This window comes from Carassius auratus, unplaced genomic scaffold (assembly GCF_003368295.1).
Source record: "Carassius auratus strain Wakin unplaced genomic scaffold, ASM336829v1 scaf_tig00041178, whole genome shotgun sequence".
NCBI classification, from domain to species: Eukaryota; Metazoa; Chordata; class Actinopteri; order Cypriniformes; family Cyprinidae; genus Carassius; species Carassius auratus.
Window position 1 is genome coordinate 3095 of NW_020526635.1, and position 20858 is coordinate 23952.

The following is a 20858-nucleotide window of genomic DNA, read 5'->3' on the forward strand; positions in this document are numbered from 1 at the left end:
TGATCAATTATTATTGGTTCTCAATCATTAATAAGGATTCTTATATTATCAGTGTTGAAAGCATCTTTTCCGTCTTCATAGTTTTGTGGAAACTGTGATATATAGTACTTTTTAGGATTATTTAATGAAAATAAAGTTCAAAATTACAGCATTTATTTAAAATAAACTGAATAGACCTATATATAAGATATCTATAGATATATTGTCTATATATACAGTACACGTATAGAGAGAGAGAGAGAGAGAGAGAGAGAGAGAGAGAGAACTGTTACTTTAAACTGTGATAATATATCACTATTATATAGTTTTCACTGTACTTTTTATTATTAAATAAATGAAGACTTGGTGAGCAGAATATTCTTTTAAAGACATTTAAAAAATCTTACTGATCCCAAACTGATTTAAGATTGTTTGTAACAAGTTTGCCAGGTTAATTCCATTATTTTACATTAAAACTCAAAGGAAGTTTGACTACTACAAATAAATAACAATTCATGAAATAACTCAGAAATATGAGCTAATTGAAATAGAAATGTACCTGTCTCCATGGGCAGTCAGGATCTCCGCAGTCCAACATCATTTCTTCTCCTTTAGTGATGTTTGTGGTCCCAAATGCACACAAATGTGCTCTTTTCTGTTCATCAACAATCTGTTGGTCACAAACACATACACACGCACATATTAGCTTTAGAGAATACATACATTTATGATACAAGTTTAATATGTGTGCCAGTTGTTTTCGAGTTCCAATGATTATCAATATTTTATATTTTATCAAGTATGATTATCAGTACATTACAATCTTTATAACTGTGCATCAAAATTAAAATACACATAATATTCAAGCCTCTGATTATCTATAATTTCTGTTGTTATTTTTTCACACTGCACACTATGAACAAGTAATAACATTGCACAGTGCACTTCTTGAAATTCATAAGCTACTACGCCAAGTATTTAATTAATATTTGCAGTCATACAGTATTGGAGACCGAGTCTTAAATGATAACTTACCTTTCTCTTGACTCTTGACTGAAATATGTCTTTATCTTTCCCAGATGCGATGAATTTCAAAGCGTCCTTTTCAGGACAGACTCTTCTGGGTCTCATTTTCCTGTGAAATATTCAAGATCTTTTTAGGGTAGGCTACACTGCATTTGCCAAAATGAAAAACAATATTTAGAAACAACCACAAAAAAAATCTATCAACAAATGAACAAATATATTCAGTAAATAGAGATTAAACAGCACTAACATTTACTAAGAGACTACATACAAATTTTAACAGTCTGCTTGCATTTTTGGCAGACATTTATTTTTTAAGGCTACCATTTACATGTTATCAGAATCTAAATTCAGAATATATAACTTACCTTTTCAGTCTTGAATGGAAAAAAGAGATGAGAAATGGCCTTAGTAGGCTTTGTTGTATGTGGTCCCTTGTAGGCAATGTAGGAATCTCAAAAAGCAGTTTGTCCTTTAAGGTTTTGGAATTTTATTTCACAAAAAAACTAAAAAATTCAATGTAGATTCTGTCAGGAAAAGAGTATATATACAACCCAACCCAGATATCTGGAGCGTGATTGGATGAGACTCAGTTAGTCCAGATACTGTTGGTACTGTTGCTGTGAAGGGCCAGGTGATAATGTGGAGGCATTAGTGTTATTGGCATAAGAAGAGAGAACAGTCAGTTTACCAGACGCTGCTGGGGGAACTGGGGGATGTGGGGATTCTTTAAAACAAGTCACTTTGACCGGGATTGGTTTGCTTTTAGATTATGTAGCTTGAAAAATAATCAGGGAATTTTTTTTTTTTTTTTTTTTTTACACTCAAGGGCATTTAGTGCTAGAAAGATTATAAAAGTATTAAAAACTATTTGTGTTGTATTCAAAGTCTTCTGAAGTCATACAATAAGTTTATGTGAAAAGTTTCAACATTGAGGTATTAATAACTGAAAATGATTCCACTCCATAAACACAGTCATCATAAAATACAGCTGAATTGAGTTTGAAATAAAAGACATCAAAACTGACGTAATAAATGACCCTGTCCACAGCGTCTGTTGATGCAAAGGTATCTCAATGAAACCAGTGAAATACCCTGCACATGGAAAACTGCACTAAATGGACAAACTAAACATTTACGCCAAGGGCTCCTGACCAAGAGTCAAGGATTGAGAAAGTGTAAAAGACGGTCCCCAATGAGACTGTGAATTGTGACGCCTGTTTGGTTGCCTTTACATTTATCAATATTTCATATTCTGTTTATCTATGAAACAACAATGTTGATAATAACACTAAAACAGCCACTCTTTCCATCAGAAATAGTTAAACTTAAGTAAAAACATAAGACATAGAGTGACTCGTCAGGTCGAGATGCAATGCGTAAGAGAATGGCCAGCACGCTGATGACTGGTCATACAGAAGCTGATCATACAGATGACCGGTCATACAGACCGCATCATACAGACAGTGATCACATCCTGATGTAACCCATCGCTCTCCAGCTGGAGGAAGTGCTGCTTTATAATCACAGAACATTCACTCACTATTAAAATGATTCTGGCTGCTAGAAAGGAGAACATATCCATCAACATGAGTAAGTTCTACATTTTCTAATCACTTATTCTACAAATGGTGCACCTATGTTTAAACATGTTTAACAAAACTGTCTTTCCTTTTTTCTTTTAAGAAAAGTCAAGTCAACAGTTCACATTGTTCACTCTAAACAAGAATTTCACTTCATCAGAAAGTTCAGTCCTCAAGAAAAAAGGTATGTTGCTACTCAACATATTTTGAATATAAAATGTTCTGAATACAAAAATATATACTCCCAAAAATGGAATTGCCACAATCAACAAGAATAATAGATGTCAATCTCATTTCAAGACAAGTAAACCTCTTAGTGTTAGTGTATATTGATTTGAATATCTTTCAACCAGCTTTAACGTTTAAACCTGTGAGTTTTGGCTGTCCATGTTAAAGACTGGAAATGTAACAATAAAATAAACATCCTATAAACACATTTTTCAGCAATTATGGAACCTCCAAAGATTTGAGCCATAATTAATAATTTGTATTGTATATTTTCTATCGGCTGCATGCAGAATCTGGATTGTTGGGACAGCTACATTCGACGTGGTGAAAAGCAAGCAAGGGAAACCATGGGCACCAATCTCAGTGTGTCCTCCCAGGTCCAGTGGTTTGGGGTGACCTCCTTCCTTTCTTCCAACAGTGTCTTAAAGAAAGAACTGAACAAATGAAGATTATGCTTTCTTCAATCGACCAGAGGCACCACTGGAGGAAAGGTGGACAGAGTCAGGAAGTTTGTGAACAATGTGATGGCCAAGTTTGTTCTCTGTTTTAATGGAGCATTGTCCATCATCCACACATAGTGTTTGACAAACCTGAGCTATATTTAAATGATGAGGTTCATTTAAGCCCTAAGGGAAATTATATATATTTTTTTACTGATATTATCCAGTGTTTGAGAGACCAGAGACCATAAACCTGATGCTGGATTGGTGCATGTTATGGGAAAGAAGGTCTCCTGTATTTTTTAAAAGTACCCAGCAGTGTGTTCAACAAATGCCTGACTTAATAAAAGTATTCCCCGGACTTACTGCTATGATCTTATTTTATTTATCTAGCATTTAAAAATAAAATAATATACAATGCCTAAAATATAAACAGCTTCTTTGCAAAAATGTTGAGTTTCAACCTAAATTTTATAATAATAAATTAATATCTGGTATAATTAAATACTATTTGTATCATTTCATTTATAAATTACACTTAAATAGACCTGCTTTCTTTTCTGGGCTTTGCTTGTATGTCCAAATATCTGCTCGCTGTGAGAGGCCAGGTGATAATGTGGAGACATTAGTGTTATTAGCATATGAAGAGAGGAGACCATCAGTTTACCAGACGCTGCTGGGGGAACTGGGGGGTGTGGGGATTCTTTAAAACAAGTCACTTTGATTCAGATTGATCTGATTTAAGATTATGTAGCTTGACAAATAATCCGATTTTATTTTACTTTTTTATAATGCACTAGCCAGGAAAGACCATCATACACATTGTAGATACTGATATATATATGTATGATTCAATGTTTAGGTCTCCATTTTGTTCACTACTGCATGGTCATTTCTACACAGACTAAACTGAACATGCTAAACTTACACAGCAACAGGTCTGAACCTGAACTGTACTACTAACGTAAAAAGATTAAGAACACCGCATTTAAAGTCTTTTAAATCATTGATGCAACTTATAAAAATTACATTTTCTGAATGAGGAATTGTTTTATTTTTTGTGTGGCTTAACGTCGGGTTTTGAGTAGAGTTTTCTATTGAAATTATTAATTTTAAGTTTACTCCGTGACGTCACGTTGTTGTTCTAATCGACGTTCAGAAGAATCCATTCAACACGGCGGGTAATCACAAGCGACTGGAGCAAACTTATGGAACAACTTGTAAGTACATCAAAACAATTGTGAAAATGTCTTATTGAATATCACGATAAAGGGATGTTTTTATTTTTGGGAAATGCTGTCTTTACACAGCGCCCAAGCGCTTTTGAATGCGCATTGATTTGGATTTTATTTTAGCATCAATGCTTACAGTATGATGTTAACGTCAAAGAAGGACACTAATCTTAACGTTAGCTGGCATTTCATCACCAAACGATTTGAATGTCACTGATGTTAACTGTGATGTTCAGGGCTGCGTTTCTCAAAAGCATTATGAGCAAGTCGATTGTTGAGACCATTTGGTGTCAAATGTTTCTACACTCATCCTAGCCATACAGTGCTTTTTTGGGGAAATATCCTGGTAAACGTGTGTTTGTTTGTTTTTTGGTCTGTTTTTAAACAACTAGCTTCTAAGAGTACTAATCCAAAATTAGGTTTAAGCTTATACATAGACATGAATATTGTAATATATTAAAATTACAAAAGAAATGTACAAACTTGTAGTAAACCTTTACAAATCTTTCTTAAACTGCAGGCTGAGCTGGATGCTGAATATAACAGAGTGAGCCTCAACACTTCAGGTAACTTCTGTTGAGCTGAAGAGCAAACCTAACTTAACAGGACACAGACTTGGCTTTCTCTTTTCCAATGTCAGTTAAACACTTTACTTTTTTGTGGTTTTCTAGGTTTCACCATATCAGAGACCTGCAGGATTTCACAGACATTCATGACAGTCTAAACGTCTGTTCTTCATGTGAGGGCAAATCACAAACACTAACTGCCTCCATCACCGTTTTTTTATTATTATAGTTTTTTTTTTTTACATGATGTCAACATTAAGGAGCCCTTCATGCTTTCCCAGTGTACATGTGTGAGAATAAATGTTCTTTAGGACATAAAATGTAAGAATTAAGTGCCATTATAGATCTGAAATGAGAGTGGTGGAATTATGACGTCAGAGCGGTCCGTTGCATTGAGATTTTCATATGTTTTTTTAATGGAGTTTTTCAATTTATGAATAAAATAATGCCTGTGGTAAAAATAACTTGACGATGCTTCTATTTATTTTCTACAGTGTAAACTGCACACACTCACAGCCTAAAACTTTCTAATTTAAATTAAAATAAATTAAAAATTTAATTTATGCATTTAGCAGAAGCTTTTATCCAAAGCGACTTACAGTGCATTCAGGCTATCAATATTTACATATCATGTGTTCCCGGGGAATCAAACCCCCAAACTTGCGCTTGCTTGCTTATTTTTATTATTTTTTGCTTATTTAGCTATTTATTAAAAACATGGTTTTTCAAAAATGAACATAACTGCTTCAATATTTGTGTCTGATGTTGTCTACACTGGATGTGACACGATCTCCATCAGTGAAATGATGCTCGTTCTGTTTATGATCAAATTTACTGACACTACGTTCAGATGATGTGACACTGTAGTGTGATGTCATCAAGTCTAGACACACTTTCAGCTCAGCGGGGCACGGCACAACTCTCACGTTCGGTGTAGACACGGTTAGACAGTGTCTGCTCTATTACAAATAATTTATATTTAAATCAATCAATAAATAACCTAAACCTGTGGCATTACAAGACAGAAAATATAGCCTAGAAAATATATTTCCACTTGCTCTGTCCTCCGTCCATGACACTGTTTCACTGCGGAGCTGCAGTTTAATCTGAAATCTGAGTGGATGGTTAGATGCATGATATATATATATATATATATATATATATATATATATATATATATATATATATATATATATATATATATATATATATATATATATATATATAATCTTGTCTCAGTTTTAAATTTGACTGTTAAATTATAAAGAATGAAATTTTAACTTCTTTTGAACTACTTCTTTGTCACCTGAATATTGATTTTAAGTAGGGGGAAAATCAATTAAAATTGTAAATCAGATTTTTTTATGAAAAAATTAGTTTTTTGTTTGTTTGTTTTGTAGGCCATATCGCCCAGCTCTAGAACGATCCCATGGTGAATTACTCTTCTGGGTTCTGATGTTAAAGTTCCCCCCACTCTGTTGGCATTACATATAAATGTCTACTTTAGTCTCTGACGGAGGAATTGAGCGAGACATCACTGACACAAGCCCCTCTCCTGCTGATTGTGTTATCATGGACAATAAAATGTCCTGCAACACTGCAGCTGTGATGAGATGATCTTCCAGTGTTTCACATTCAGAAATACACAGATCGTGCGGTTTAAAAAAGGCTGAATATTTTTTTGAGTTTTTGATTCTTTTTTTAGTTAGTATTTGTAATTTATACATTATTTGAGTTGCTTAATTATTCTTTTTTTTTTTTTAATTGGTGTCCACAAAAAAATTGAGTATTTAGAACTTATGGGTTTTTAGAGTGTAGAAGTGATGTGACTAAACTAAAGCACACTGGTCCCCTGTTAGATGGTCAAGTGTGATGCTGGTTGACTTTACATTTAGCATCTTCACTATCTGTGCATGCAACGCCAATGTTGATCATAACACTAAAATACCCATTCAACAAACACTGTAAAAAGATTTTAGGGTAAAAAAATAAAACCATATTAATACTGCTAGTGAACAATCAAAAGTAATTTAAGTAACTTTTAGTAATATAAGTAATATACTAATATACATTATAGTCAAAATTGTGTATAAAGACAGATAATATGTGTAACTCATATGTCATTATTGCATTCAGAAATAATGTAAAAAATGGCTAAATAGAATTAAGCTTAGTAGGCTTCTCATGGCAAAATCAGCCAAATAGACGTCACAATTCACCATCTAACTGGGGACCAAAGTCATTCTAACAGAATCTCTTGTGTGTTTATTTCCACACTGCTTAAACTCTCAAGCGTTCTCAACCGGTCACATATTGACAGAAAACACTGTTTCTCCACATGCAGGTACTCCATGGCTTTGAATGAGAAACATTTAGCATCAATATGCAGAATCTATGGACAAATGTTATTTCCTGATGAAATAGTATATTGGGGTACACATACTCATGGACATTTAGTGCAAGAAAGATTATAAAAGTATTAAAAACTATTTGTGTTGTATTCAAAGTCTTCTGAAGTCATACAATAAGTTTATGTGAAAAGTTTCAACATTGAGGGATTAATTACTGAAAAAATTCCACTCCATAAACACAGTCATCATAAAATACAGCTGAATTTGTGTTTGAGATAAAATACATCAAAACTGACGTAATAAATGTCTCTGTCCTGTAAGATTTTTTTCAAGCATTTTTTACAACATCTGCTGAATAGTTAGTAAAATATGCTACTCATGTCAAACAAAATTGTTTTTGACAGAAAAAAGTTGTGTTTCATTAAACTCTAAATAATGTAAAATTTGCATATTAAACGAATAAAAACTAAAAACACCGTAGTCCACGATAAACCCTTTAAATTGAACAGTTTTCGTCAGTAATAGAATTGTTGAGTTTTAAGCTCCAGAATCTTTAAAGTGCGTTTGTTATTCGAGAAAGGGCAAATCAGCCAGACATGTGTCGCACATCACCATCTAACTGGGGACCAAACTCATTTTATCAAACAAATGCACTCTTTACTATTAAACGTACTGACCTGCAATTGTTACCTTAAAGAGCTCTTTCTGCTGTTTTACCCATACAATGTCAAAAGATTTGTTGGTGAAATCTGAAGTGTAAATTTGGTTCAATGATGTTCAATAATTTTTTTCACTTAAACAAAATCAGTTAATTTCAATGTTTCCATGTTTAGGTCACCATTTTGTTCACTACTGCATGGTCATTTCTACACAGACTAAACTGTACATGCTAAACATACACAGCAACAGGTCTGTGCATGTAGTGGTGATTTCACTAGAGTAAAGCACACTGGTCCCCTGTTAGATGGTGAAGGGTGACGCCTGATCAGCTGACCTTACATTTAACAATAATTCACATTCTCACCATCTCTGAATGTTATGGCAAGGATGATAATATAATGTTACAATATATGTTGATTGTAACATTGATTTAGAAATTTAGCCAATTGAATATTTTCAAAGTCAACATGAAATTCTGAAGAAATGTCAAAGCAACCAAAGAGATGTCGCAGTTTACCATTTAACAGGGGACCTAAGTGTTCAGATCAACATTAGCACTATTCTATCTATCTATCTATCTATCTATCTATCCATCTATCCATCCATCCATCCATCCATCCATCCATCCATCCATGCATCTATCTATCTATCTATCTATCTATCTATCTATCTATCTATCTATCTATCTATCTATCTATCTATCTATCTATCTATCTATCTATCTATTAAAAAAATGCACAAATTGGCCTCCAAGATCAAACCGGTCCCCAGTTAGATGGTGAAATATGACGTGATCTGTTTGGTTGCCTTTACATTTAACACATTACATTTATTTATTTATTTATTTATTTCTGAATATAATGGTAATGTTGATAATACCCTAAAAATGGAGCCTCTGAAAAATGTCAGTGTTAAACAGCTAAAGTGGCATAGTTAAAAGGTGTTTTACTGAACTCAATTGAAATTTTTCAATGCAGCAAGCTAACATATAATATTGTTTCTTAAGTTAACATATAATATTGTTTCTTAAGTTAACATATAATATTGTTTCTTAAGTTAACATATAATGTAGTTTCTTAAGTTAACATATAATGTTGTTTCTTAAGTTAACATATAATGTTGTTTTTTAACTTAACATATAATGTTGTTTCTTAAGTTAACATATAATGTTGTTTTTTAACTTAACATATAATGTTAATGTGTCTGTGATGTAAGAAGAGGTGATTCAGTCTAACAGGCGTCACACATCACCATCTAACTGGGGACCAAACTCATTTTATCTAACACATGCACTCTTTACTGACAAAAGTATTGACATGCAATTGTTATCTTAAAGAGCTCTTTCTGCTCTTTTTAACCCATAAATTTGTTTTGTTGATGTAAATTAAACAAACTAATAATGCTTTACTTGAGAAATTAATGTAATTATTTTTCTTATCGCCTTTTATTGTTTGATTAGCATTAATGCCAACACTTAACTCGAGCCACAAGACAAGATTTTTACAGATACAAAAAAAAGGAGTCTTAATGACCAACTTCTGGTCTAAAAATGTTTGACTGGAAAAATCATCTTGTAATCAATATAATTTCAGTTCTACTTTCTGAGTATGAATTATCATATGCAGTAAAAACAACAACACTCAAGCTGTGTAAAAGGTTTTGTTCAACTGCCTGGATTCTCTCCTGCATGATTTTATCTGAGTCTCTTTAGACATTGGAACCGTACATGAATTATGAGCTTCTAGAAGTAGGATCACAATGTGTCGGTCATCACCGATGTGACGTTGAGAGTGACCGACTGAAAGTGAACTCCTTTTCACAAACTGAACATACAAATAAACACATAACAAATAACATAATAGTCGTATTAAGTAGAAACAATAAGTGCTCTCTATATATTCAAAGTTCAAATAGAGAAAGATAACAGATCTATAAATAACTACAAAACCTGTCATAGCCTACATACTAATAACAGTCTAGATATGTTATCAAACCTAACTTGCGAGCATCAGGGAGTCACTCTCAAAATGCGGGGTATTAAAATTGCTTTTAAATACGCGTACATGTTTCGATTTAATGATCGCGGGAACACTCAACGGTGCTGAGCGTACATTATACATTACAAGACATTAATTTTGTCAGACACTCTACAACGAATCCTCCTTTGATGTTTCTAATCGGCCATTGAGGGTCATTTTTGTTTGTGTTGAACAAAAAAAAGTCAAATAATAAAAACAATTCCACACAGACTAAACTGTACATGCTAAACATACACAGCAACAGGTCTGTGCATGTAGTGGTGATTTCTCTAGAGTAAAGCACACTGGTCCCCTGTTAGATGGTGAAGGGTGACGCCTGATTGGCTGTAATAATTCACATTCTCACCATCTCTGAATGTTATGGCAAGGATGATAATATAATGTTACAATATATGTTGATTGTGACATTGATTTAGAAATTTAGCCAATTGAATATTTTCAAAGTCAACATGAAATTGGCAAGAAATGTCAAAGCAACCAAAGAGATGTCGCAGTTTACCATTTAACAGGGGACCTAAGTGTTCAGATCAACATTAGCACTATTCCATCTATCTGTTCTATCTATCCATCTATCCATCCATCCATCCGTCTATCTCAGAGTTAACCTGTCAGAACAAATTCATCTTGATAATGTCAGATAGCACTTAAGCAAAAAATGGTCAGGTCTATTGTCAGAATAATTTTTATCAAATTTACTGGTAGTCTACTTTATGAGGAATTTTTGGTTATAATATGTCAGTTTTTCAAAATTATATATTGATTGTTGCATTAAAAAAAAAAGCACACTGGTCCCCTGTTAGATGGTGAAGTGTGACGCCTGATTGGCTGAACTTACATTTAACAATATTTCACATTCTCACTATCTGTGCATGCAATGGCAATGTTGATGATAACAATAAAATACCAGTTCTTGACATTCAACATACACTGTTAAACATTTTTGGGGTAAAAAATATAAAAATAAACTTTTTTTAGCATTAGAGTGAAATAATAATGCTAATAATTCAGACACTATTTTGCCTCACTGTAATGTGGTCCTCCTGGATGTTCGAGAATAGGAATGTTTTAAGAGTTTAGGAGTTTAAAAGACTGGTTTGTGTTCAATCTCCTCTCAGAAACCCAGAGCCTCTCTGGAACAGCAGGCATTCAGACAATAGAGGAGTGTGAACGACGTGTGTGAATTTGCCCTTACAGTTCCTGCCCCGGCCTACAGGGGCGCTGCTGAGAATGAGTTTAAACACACACACACGTCCAGGTCCCCACTTGGTCAAAATTAAAAAAACTTCACCAGGGGCTTTTTCAGTTGATTTTAGCATGATTTAAGGCATGTCTAACAGGGGACCTGAAAAATGTCCCCTCTTAGCTCTGAGGTCCCCTGTTGGTGAGTGTGTAACGACACCATGGTCCCCTGTTGGATAGGTAGACAAGTACACACACACACACACACACACACACACACACACACACACACACACACACACACACACACACACACACACACACACAGGCATGTGCTATGGGAACATTCCATGAGCCTGTGTGTGTGTGTGTGTGTGTGTGTGTGTGTGTGTGTGTGTGTGTGTGTGTGTGTGTGTGTGTGTGTGTGTGTGTGTGTGTGTGTGTGTGTGTGTGTGTGATAAAACGCTCTGACCGTTAACAGACCTCAGAAAAGTTGACTAATAAGGATGAGACCATGGACCATACACACACACACACACACACACACACACACACACACACACACACACACGCATACTAAGCATCAAAGTACAAAGAGAGGACAACAATATGTAAAGTATGTTTGTTGTGTTTTAAAAGATCATCAGATGCAATAAAAATGGTTCCTTCTTTTTCCAGTAAAGTTTTCCTGTTTCTGTGTGTGCGTGTGTGTGTGTGTGTGTGTGTGTGTGTGTGTGTGTACAGTAAGTGATGACGCCTCGCTGCCAGCTTCAGCATCTGATGGGAGAACGGCTGAACCGCCGGGATCAGATCCCAAATGAAACTAAATCATTTGCATATGCCGAGAGCTGCTGCTATTCCCAGAATAAACTTCAATAATTCAGCAGCAGCGCTCTCCCGTCCGTTCCCCGTCCTCAGCTCGTCTGCTCCGGCCTTTGTGCTGCTGTAAGTGTTGCTGTTGTTATTGTTTGCTGTGGAGGGGCTTTGGAGGGGGTCGCCTCTCTCTCTCTCTCTCTCGCTCGCCCAGCGCTGACTTTCCCATCCCGTGGGATTAGAGTAAACAGTACTTGGATTATAAGCACACATTTCATTCCGATTTCATGCTCGGAGGATTTTTTGCTCATTAGAAGCATGAGTTGTCAATCTCGGAGGATACCGTTCGGATCTCTTTCTCTCTCTCGGGGAGTTCAAGGGCCCCGACTGCGGCTCTAAGGGCCGGTTTGGTGTCTCACAGAAAGCACGACAGCATATGTGTGCACAAAAACACTTTAACCCTCAAAACGCCACACAAACACACAATGTAGACGAGCTCAGACTTCTGTTAGCCTTCATCATGACATAGCACTGATTTATTCAGCTCAGAAGCACAAACACACGCTAAAAACTCGAGAAAATGACAGAACATGCCTGTTTCTCTTTAAAAAATAAATAAATATGTATGCATCTAAAATAGAAAAGCAATGCATCTAAACTTAACAATAATAATAATAATAAAATACATAAATAAATCTAAAATAAACAAATTTTATAAATACATATATAATGTATAAATACATAAAATAAATAACTAAATCTAAAATAAATACATCTAAAATAAGTCCATAATTAAATAAATAATAAAGAATTAATTAAAAAAAAATACATAAATACTAATAAAAAAGAAAATCTAAAATACAAATGTAAAATTTAATAAAAATAAATAAATACATCTAAAATAAGTCCATAATTAAATAAACAATAAATAATTCTTTTTTTAATAAATACATAAATACTAATAAAAAAAATCTAAAATACAAATGTAAAATTTAATTAAAATAAATAAATGTATCTAAAATAATTTAATAAATTTGTAATAAATTGTAAATCAAATCCAAGTGCTTCATGCTGAAATTACCGGAACTAAAAATATAATTCAAGTTAAGGCAGGCTTGTTTTGTTGTTTCTCAGACTGAAAAATGTACTGTATGTGAATATAGAAACGAACTTCCTGAGCTGGTGATTTAATGAGCTCAATCACTGCAGATACTGAGAGTCGTGGGAAGGTGTAATTTCAGGAAAAACTGCACACATAATGTAAACAAATTACCAACGAATAATTAGTCCACACCTTAAGAAAAACAGCAGCGATATCTGAAGAAGGTGATCATTACACTGAGATACATCTTCAAGGAGCGACGTCTTCATTAAAATCACAAAGATAAACACAAAGTGCAGAATCTAAACCAACGTTTGGAAAGAGAGAGGCACTCATATTGTTTCCTTCAACAAAACCTTCATTTGCTCTAATGAACCCGTCTGACAACCATGAACCCAAGTGTCACAGACAGCCAGTTTATCTCATCTGCGAGCGTCAAATATATTCAGCAAATGTTGGCATTTCAGCCGCTCAAACACGTCCGAGGGCTTCGTCCAATCGCAATCTCCTGACGGCTCCGACTACAGATCCTAGCAAACATTAAACACAGTAAGGAGGCAATTATGTATGCATGATTTAATCTGCAACTAATTAATATGCAAATGTATTCATATGTTAGTTACTAAATTAAAAATGCAAAGCAGCCCTTATGGTGATTCTGTGATTTCGGCACAAACAGAACATTTGAAAATAATAAAAAAAACGCACAAAAACGGGAGAAAGAAACTTTGTTCAACTTGAAGTTCCTCCTTTTAAACGCCTGTTGCTTCTCAAATACACTGTGCGTTTGTATTATTTTGTGTTTATGAAGGCAAACGTCTAAATGATGTTCTGAACGTGGCTCTGTTTAATGAGGTATCTGTGTTGTGTAAGTCCGTTCACAGCCTCGGGGCATCACAGCGTCACACACACTCTTTCTCAGACTCTGGATCTGGTTAAAGGGCCGCTAACATCTGCTACCTGCCTGACATCAGCCACGGCATGTGCAATGCATTATGGGATGCAAGCAGAAACACAAACACACAGTTAGTAGAAGCAGCGGATGACTGATACACGTTTAACAGTTTAACAATGAGACATAAACAAACTTAGTATGTCATAACTTTGATCTTTTTATCTCATACTTTTGAATAATGTCACATTTGACTTTATCTCGTAAATTATTGTCGTGACATTTTGTACTTTTTATTTCATGATTTTTGACTTTCTGTCAGTTTTATTTTATCCCTAGTTTTTTTTTTTTTTTTACGTTTTTTTAATCATAATAATAATTTAGTATCTCATAATTTTGACTTTGGTGTCATAATTCAAATTATTTGACTTGCATTATTGTCTATCTCATACTTTTGACTTTTTTAAGATATGATTTTTAAGAACCATATTCTTTATATTTCAGCGTAATTTAACTTAGTACGTCATGATTATGACTTGACTTTTTTATAAATATGTATTTTTTTCTAAATTATTATTTAGTATCTCATAATTTAAAAAAATATATGTCAGACCCGTTTTATCATAATCATTAATTTAAATTTATCTCATAATTATGTCTTAGTATCTCATATTTTGACATTTTACGTCATTTTTTATTATTACTTTTGATCATTATTTGACTTACAGTATGTCATGATCTTGACTGTATTAATTATCTCATATAAATTATTTAGTATCTCATAATTATGACTTTTGTGATAATTATGACTTTTTAATATTCATTTTGACTTGTACTGTATGTCACGATTCTGACATGCATTTTTATCTCATAAATATAACCTAGTAATAAATAATTTCAGATTGTGTCATAATTATGACTATAATTTTATCATTATTAAATCATTTGATTTATTGTAATAAGTAAGCTCGTAATAATGCAAATTCGTATGTTGATAATGCAAAATAACGCAAATTCGTATGTTGTGGAAATGGGCTTCCATACATACAGACTCAGGTTTCATAGGCTATTAGTGATTTTTCTGTTTTTAAGAATAGGACAGATTTAATCGGACTCATATATTTGATATATAAACGATATAGTCAAAGCCGACAGAAGCTGGAGTGACTAAATGAAAGGCTTCAGCAGACGAGCGTTTCGTTCACAGACCTTCCCCCACGAGCGGCTCCTCTGAACCCGTGCCAGCAGGAGCCGGGGATGCTGGGTCGTGGTGAAGAAGGCCTCTTTTGGCTCTTGGCTCGCTGTACGTGGGGGGAATGCATTCAGAGTAACACCAAACGACACACTTTGATTGGTGCTGCTCTGGTGCTCGCCAGCAGCCATGTGTCCTTCCTGTTACACAGAGCTCTCTCTCTCTCTCTCTCTCTCTCTCTCTCTCTCTCTCTCTCTGCTGTTACAGTTCAAGCTCATTATGAGCCGCTTCATATACTCCAAACAAACCAGAGAAAAATCACCAATCAGATCTCTTGTCTCAGTCGTTTCTCATAAACAGCAAAGAGGTGAAATTAAGAAAAAATTGGAAACTGAATCGGTATGGAAGCCCATTTTCACCACATATGGAAAAATAATGGTTCATTAAATCATAATAATGAGATAAAAAAGTCAAAAGACACATCATAATAATTATGTATACACTAATTATAATTATGGGAAAAATGTCCGAATTTATGAGATAAGAAGTATGGAAAGTCTAAGTCATGACATATGTCCAAATTATGAGATACTAAGTGATGATAATTAGATAAAAAAGTGTAAATTATGAGATACTAATGTCACAATTATGAGATAAATCATAACAATAAGAAAGTCAAAATTACAACCCAATTCAAAATTATGAGATAGTAATGTCACAATTATGAGATAAATCATAACTATAAGAAAGTCAAAAGTACGACACAACTCAAAATTATGAGATACTAATGTCACAATTATGAGATAAATCATAACAATAAGAAAGTCAAAATTACGACACAACTCAAAATTATGAGATACTAATGTCACAATTATGAGATAAGTCATAACTATAAGAAAGTCAAAATTACGACACAACTCAAAATGATGAGATACTAATGTCACAATTATGAGATAAATCATAACTGTAAGAAAGTCAAAATTACGACACAACTCAAAATGATGAGATACTAATGTCACAATTATGAGATAAGTCATAACTATAAGAAAGTCAAAATTACGACACAACTCAAAATTATGAGATACTAATGTCACAATTATGAGATAAATCATAACTGTAAGAAAGTCAAAATTACGACACAACTCAAAATGATGAGATACTAATGTCACAATTATGAGATAAATCATAACTATAAGAAAGTCAAAAGTACGACACAAGTCAAAATTATGAGATACTAATGTCACAATTATGAGATAAATCATAACTATAAGAAAGTCAAAAGTACGACACAAGTCAAAATTATGAGATACTAATGTCACAATTATGAGATAAATCATAACTATAAGAAAGTCAAAAGTACGACACAAGTCAAAATTATGAGATAGTAAGGTCACAATTATGAGATAAATCATAACTATAAGAAAGTCAAAAGTACGATGCAAGTCAAAATTATGAGATAGTAAGGTCACAATTATGAGATAAATCATAACTATAAGAAAGTCAAAAGTACGACGCAAGTCAAAATTATGAGATACTAATGTCACAATTATGAGATAAATCATAATTATAAGAAAGTCAAAAGTACGACACAAGTCAAAATTATGAGATACTAATGTCACAATTATGAGATAAGTCATAACTATAAGAAAGTCAAAATTACGACACCAGTCAAAATTATGAGATAGTAATGTTACAATTATGAGACAAATCAATAACGACACAAGTCAAAATTATGAGATAGTAAGTGATCAATTTGATATAAAAGTCATAATGAGATACAAAGTAAAAATTATGACATGCTAAGTCAATTATGAGACAAAGTCAAAATTTTGATTTAGATAAAAATTCAATTATGAGAAGAAAAGTTTAAATCATAAGCAAACACTGTGAACTCCTGACTCATTTGGGAATGTTTCCTGAGGAATTACAGGTACAAAATTGGAGGCAAAGCTGATACTTTAAATGAAGTCTCCTGAGCTCCAAAAGAGCATCATCTGAACAATAGCATGAGGTCTGTGAGGTCGCTTTACATAAACAGTGTTTCGGTTTCCCAGCATTCATTAGCTGATGCAGCTCCAGTCATGAGGGGAGATGGTGCTCATGCGTTTGGGGTTTAGCTAATATGAACTGTTTCTCTCTCTACAGCTGCGGCCGTCAGCAGATTTGGACCCGCTCTCCCCCAGTGCATGCTGGGACACCTGGGGCAGTGTCCTCCTCTGCAGCTCTGTGCCCCAGACAAATAAAATAGGGCAAAAACAAGACTAAATACATTACATGTCTGCTCTGAGACGGAGAATACAGATAGAATAGATCTTCCAAACAAAACACAAGTTTACAGCTGCATCAGAGATGTATCAATGATATTTATGCAAGTAAAGAATACTACAATATTCATGCAAATAGAAATATACAAATATTGATGCAAGCAAAAAAATATTACTATATTCATGCAAATAAAAATATCCGAATAATAATGCAAGAAAAAAAAACTATTCATGGAATAAAAAATATGTATATATTCTTCATTTTTGTTGCCATGTTGTAAGTTATATTTAAGCCAGAATATTACTATAAAAGTATATCTCTTAATAACAGAAAACAGCAGATGAGATCAAATACAATGCAAAACACAAAATGCATTTCATCTGTGCAATACACACACACATGCACGCTCATCTGTTCCTGCTAAATCCAAACCCACTGGGTAATAAAACACACTTTAACATGGATAAATTTGTCCAAAAATGGATTGATGTTTTAAAAACTGTGTTTTCAGGCAATTAACAGGCACATCATCACCTAGAAATCAATCATGACATTTCTGAGCGATATCAACCCTAATTCTGTTCCACATAGAAATAAATGTGCAGAGACGGACAGTGATTTGGCAGAGATGTGCGGAGAGCATTCCACATCGGTTCTGAAGCTGGAGCTGAGATCACACACACACACACACACACACACACACACAGGAAACTGACTTCATTTCCTCTGTGCATTGCTCAATGGAAAACACACAGTACACTGGACCTGGTTCATATAATTCTCTCCTGGATCTCATCTGAGCTTCAACACACACACACACACTCATATCATATTGTATTTGCATGCATGCTTTTGCATTAATATGGATTGAGTTTATGGCACCTTTTTCAAATTTTTGAAGCATAAATGCCTCCACTCACATCCACTGTGAAAGACATATTAGAAATATGATTATAAAACTATATAAAAATCCAGTTGAATGATTTATGATTATAAAATAGACATAAACACACACCTGTAAACACACATTAAGAATCTAATTTTAAAGAAATACATCCGTAAAACTTCACAGAATCAAATATTATCATTATACATAACACAATCCTGTGAACTTGATCAGAAATATCTGCAAAACACGAATGCATCTGCTCTCACGGATGTGCAGTTTTATGCTTTCTGCTGTTTCCAGCCAAATATTTCCTGACAGGAATGTTGGGAACGTCTGAGAGAGAGAGAGAGAGAGAGAGAGAGAGAAGGGCTTTATCTGAGTCGATGGCACCAAACAAAAGTTCTCTGTAAACGGCGCAAACAAACAGGGCCGAACCATCGAGCGCCGCGCAAGACTTCGGCATGAAATGGCGTCCGCGGAGGTGAAGAGAGAAACAGATGCTGTGCTGGAGGAGAGGATGGAGGGATGAGGAAAAACTGAGGACGAGAATGTGGAAAGAATTTGATGACAGACAGAGGAAAACGTTATTGCTCAGAGGTTTCTCTTTTAAAGCTCAGGAGAAGGAATGGAGATTTTAGTTACAGTGTTCTCTCATTTCTGACGAGGAATAAAAATAGATAGAAATGAGGCAATAATTGCACAAAATGAATGTGCATGACATAAATTTCATATTGAGATCAGAAGACATCTTATGAACAAAAAATGAGTTTATAGCTGCATCAGAGATATTGGAATATATCGAATATATATCTAATATACATGTCTATGTAAAAAAAGGAAATAATACTCATGCAAAAAAAAATCTTATAATATTAATGCAAGTAAAAAATGAAAAAATCATGCAAGTAGAAAAACATCAGAATATTCGTGCATTTAAAAAATATAAGAATGTCAATGCCAAGAATGTCAAGAAAAATACATAATATTCATTGAAGTTCAAATGAGACTTCATGCAAATAAAATACATTAAAATATAAATGCAAGTAAAAACTAGAATAGAACAAGCAAGTCATTTAGAAAAAAAAATATATCAATGCAAAAAAATAATCATTTTAATCATGCAACTAAAAATATAGGATATGCACGCAACTAAAACATGTTCTCTGACTTTTGCAAATGCAAACTTGATATGTGATATCTTGCAAATCTGCGAACATTTTAAGAAAGCAAGGGCTGTGAGCGTCTCTCTGTCAGCAGGTGTGCTGTCGTGTTACGGTGAATATTTTTCTCTCTTAAATATCTCAAGAGAAGAAATCCAGCTGTCTGTGACTGCCGTTAAAATCACTGCGCCTCGAAAAACAAATCTCTTATTAAAGACGACACAGAAACCTTTCAGAAACACGGTGCTGGCCTTTTTCCTCAGCAAACGGAGGGATGTGGGGACGTGGTTTTTTGGCAGGACTGAATGAAATCTGACCGTTTATTTCATACGGAGGATTTTTCTCCGCTGGGCCGCAGCCAGACACACGCAGCTGTTTCTGTTATTTCTTTCCACTCGTTAAAAAAATAACTAAAAAACCCACCGTGAGATCATTTACTGCTGTATTCTCTCTGCTTCTCTTTCCTGGACGGGCTGACAGGTGAATCAGTTTATTTACACATTTACACAACCATTTCCTTAACATTTCGGAGTCTGAAAACCCAATGCAATGGCACTGAAACTCACAAAAATATCTCGTTCACCTGAAAATGATCATTCTGTCATCATTTATTCACCCTCAGTGTTGACCAGAAACTGTATGAGTTTCTTTCATCCGTGGGGCACGGAAGTAGACATTTAGTAGAATGTCAGCGCTGTTCTTTTCCATTTAATGAAAGTGCATATGAATGGAGGGATCCGAGATTTAAAATGACAAAAGAGCCTCATGAAATTAAGTCATGCACTATATATATACATTATAAAATATAATACATTTACTTTTCAGAAGTCGTATGATGATTTTGTCTGAAGAACAGACTTGCAATATAGTGCATGAGTCGAAAAAAGAACCGGTTATTGTGATAGTTGTCATTCTATCACATAAGGAAAAGAGCAGCATGCACATTCTCCAAAATATCGTTTTTTGTGATGCATAGAAGAAAATCATAAATCAAATGGATTACGATTTTATGGCGCTTTTGGACATTTTTGAAGCTCAGACGCCTCGTTTCACATCCATCTTCACAATATGGAAAAGAGCAGCGTTTACATTCTGATAAATATCTCCTTTTGTGTTCTACGGAAGAAAGAAGGTCCCAAAGGTTTGTAAATGATGACAGAATGTTAATTATTTTTTTTTTGTCTGAATTATTCCTTTACGAGTCTCAAACACTAATTAAAGTTACGAGATCGTTCTGAAATTAGTAATTCTCCCTGTTTAAA

At 34.1% G+C, this 20858-nt stretch overlaps 2 long non-coding RNA genes across 2 annotated transcripts; one reads left to right on the forward strand and one right to left on the reverse strand.

The window, feature by feature from the left end:
- Window positions 1-430: 430 nt before the first annotated feature.
- Window positions 431-1745, reverse strand: LOC113085051 (uncharacterized). The gene is made up of 3 exons (XR_003283977.1): window positions 1374-1745; window positions 1015-1114; window positions 431-649 (listed from the first exon to the last, which is right to left on the reverse strand). It is a non-coding gene; the product is annotated as an uncharacterized LOC113085051 (long non-coding RNA).
- A 1953-nt stretch (window positions 1746-3698) lies between these two features.
- LOC113085050 (uncharacterized) lies at window positions 3699-5605 on the forward strand. Its single transcript, XR_003283976.1, has 3 exons — window positions 3699-4476; window positions 5009-5054; window positions 5160-5605. It is a non-coding gene; the product is annotated as an uncharacterized LOC113085050 (long non-coding RNA).
- Window positions 5606-20858: the final 15253 nt, after the last annotated feature.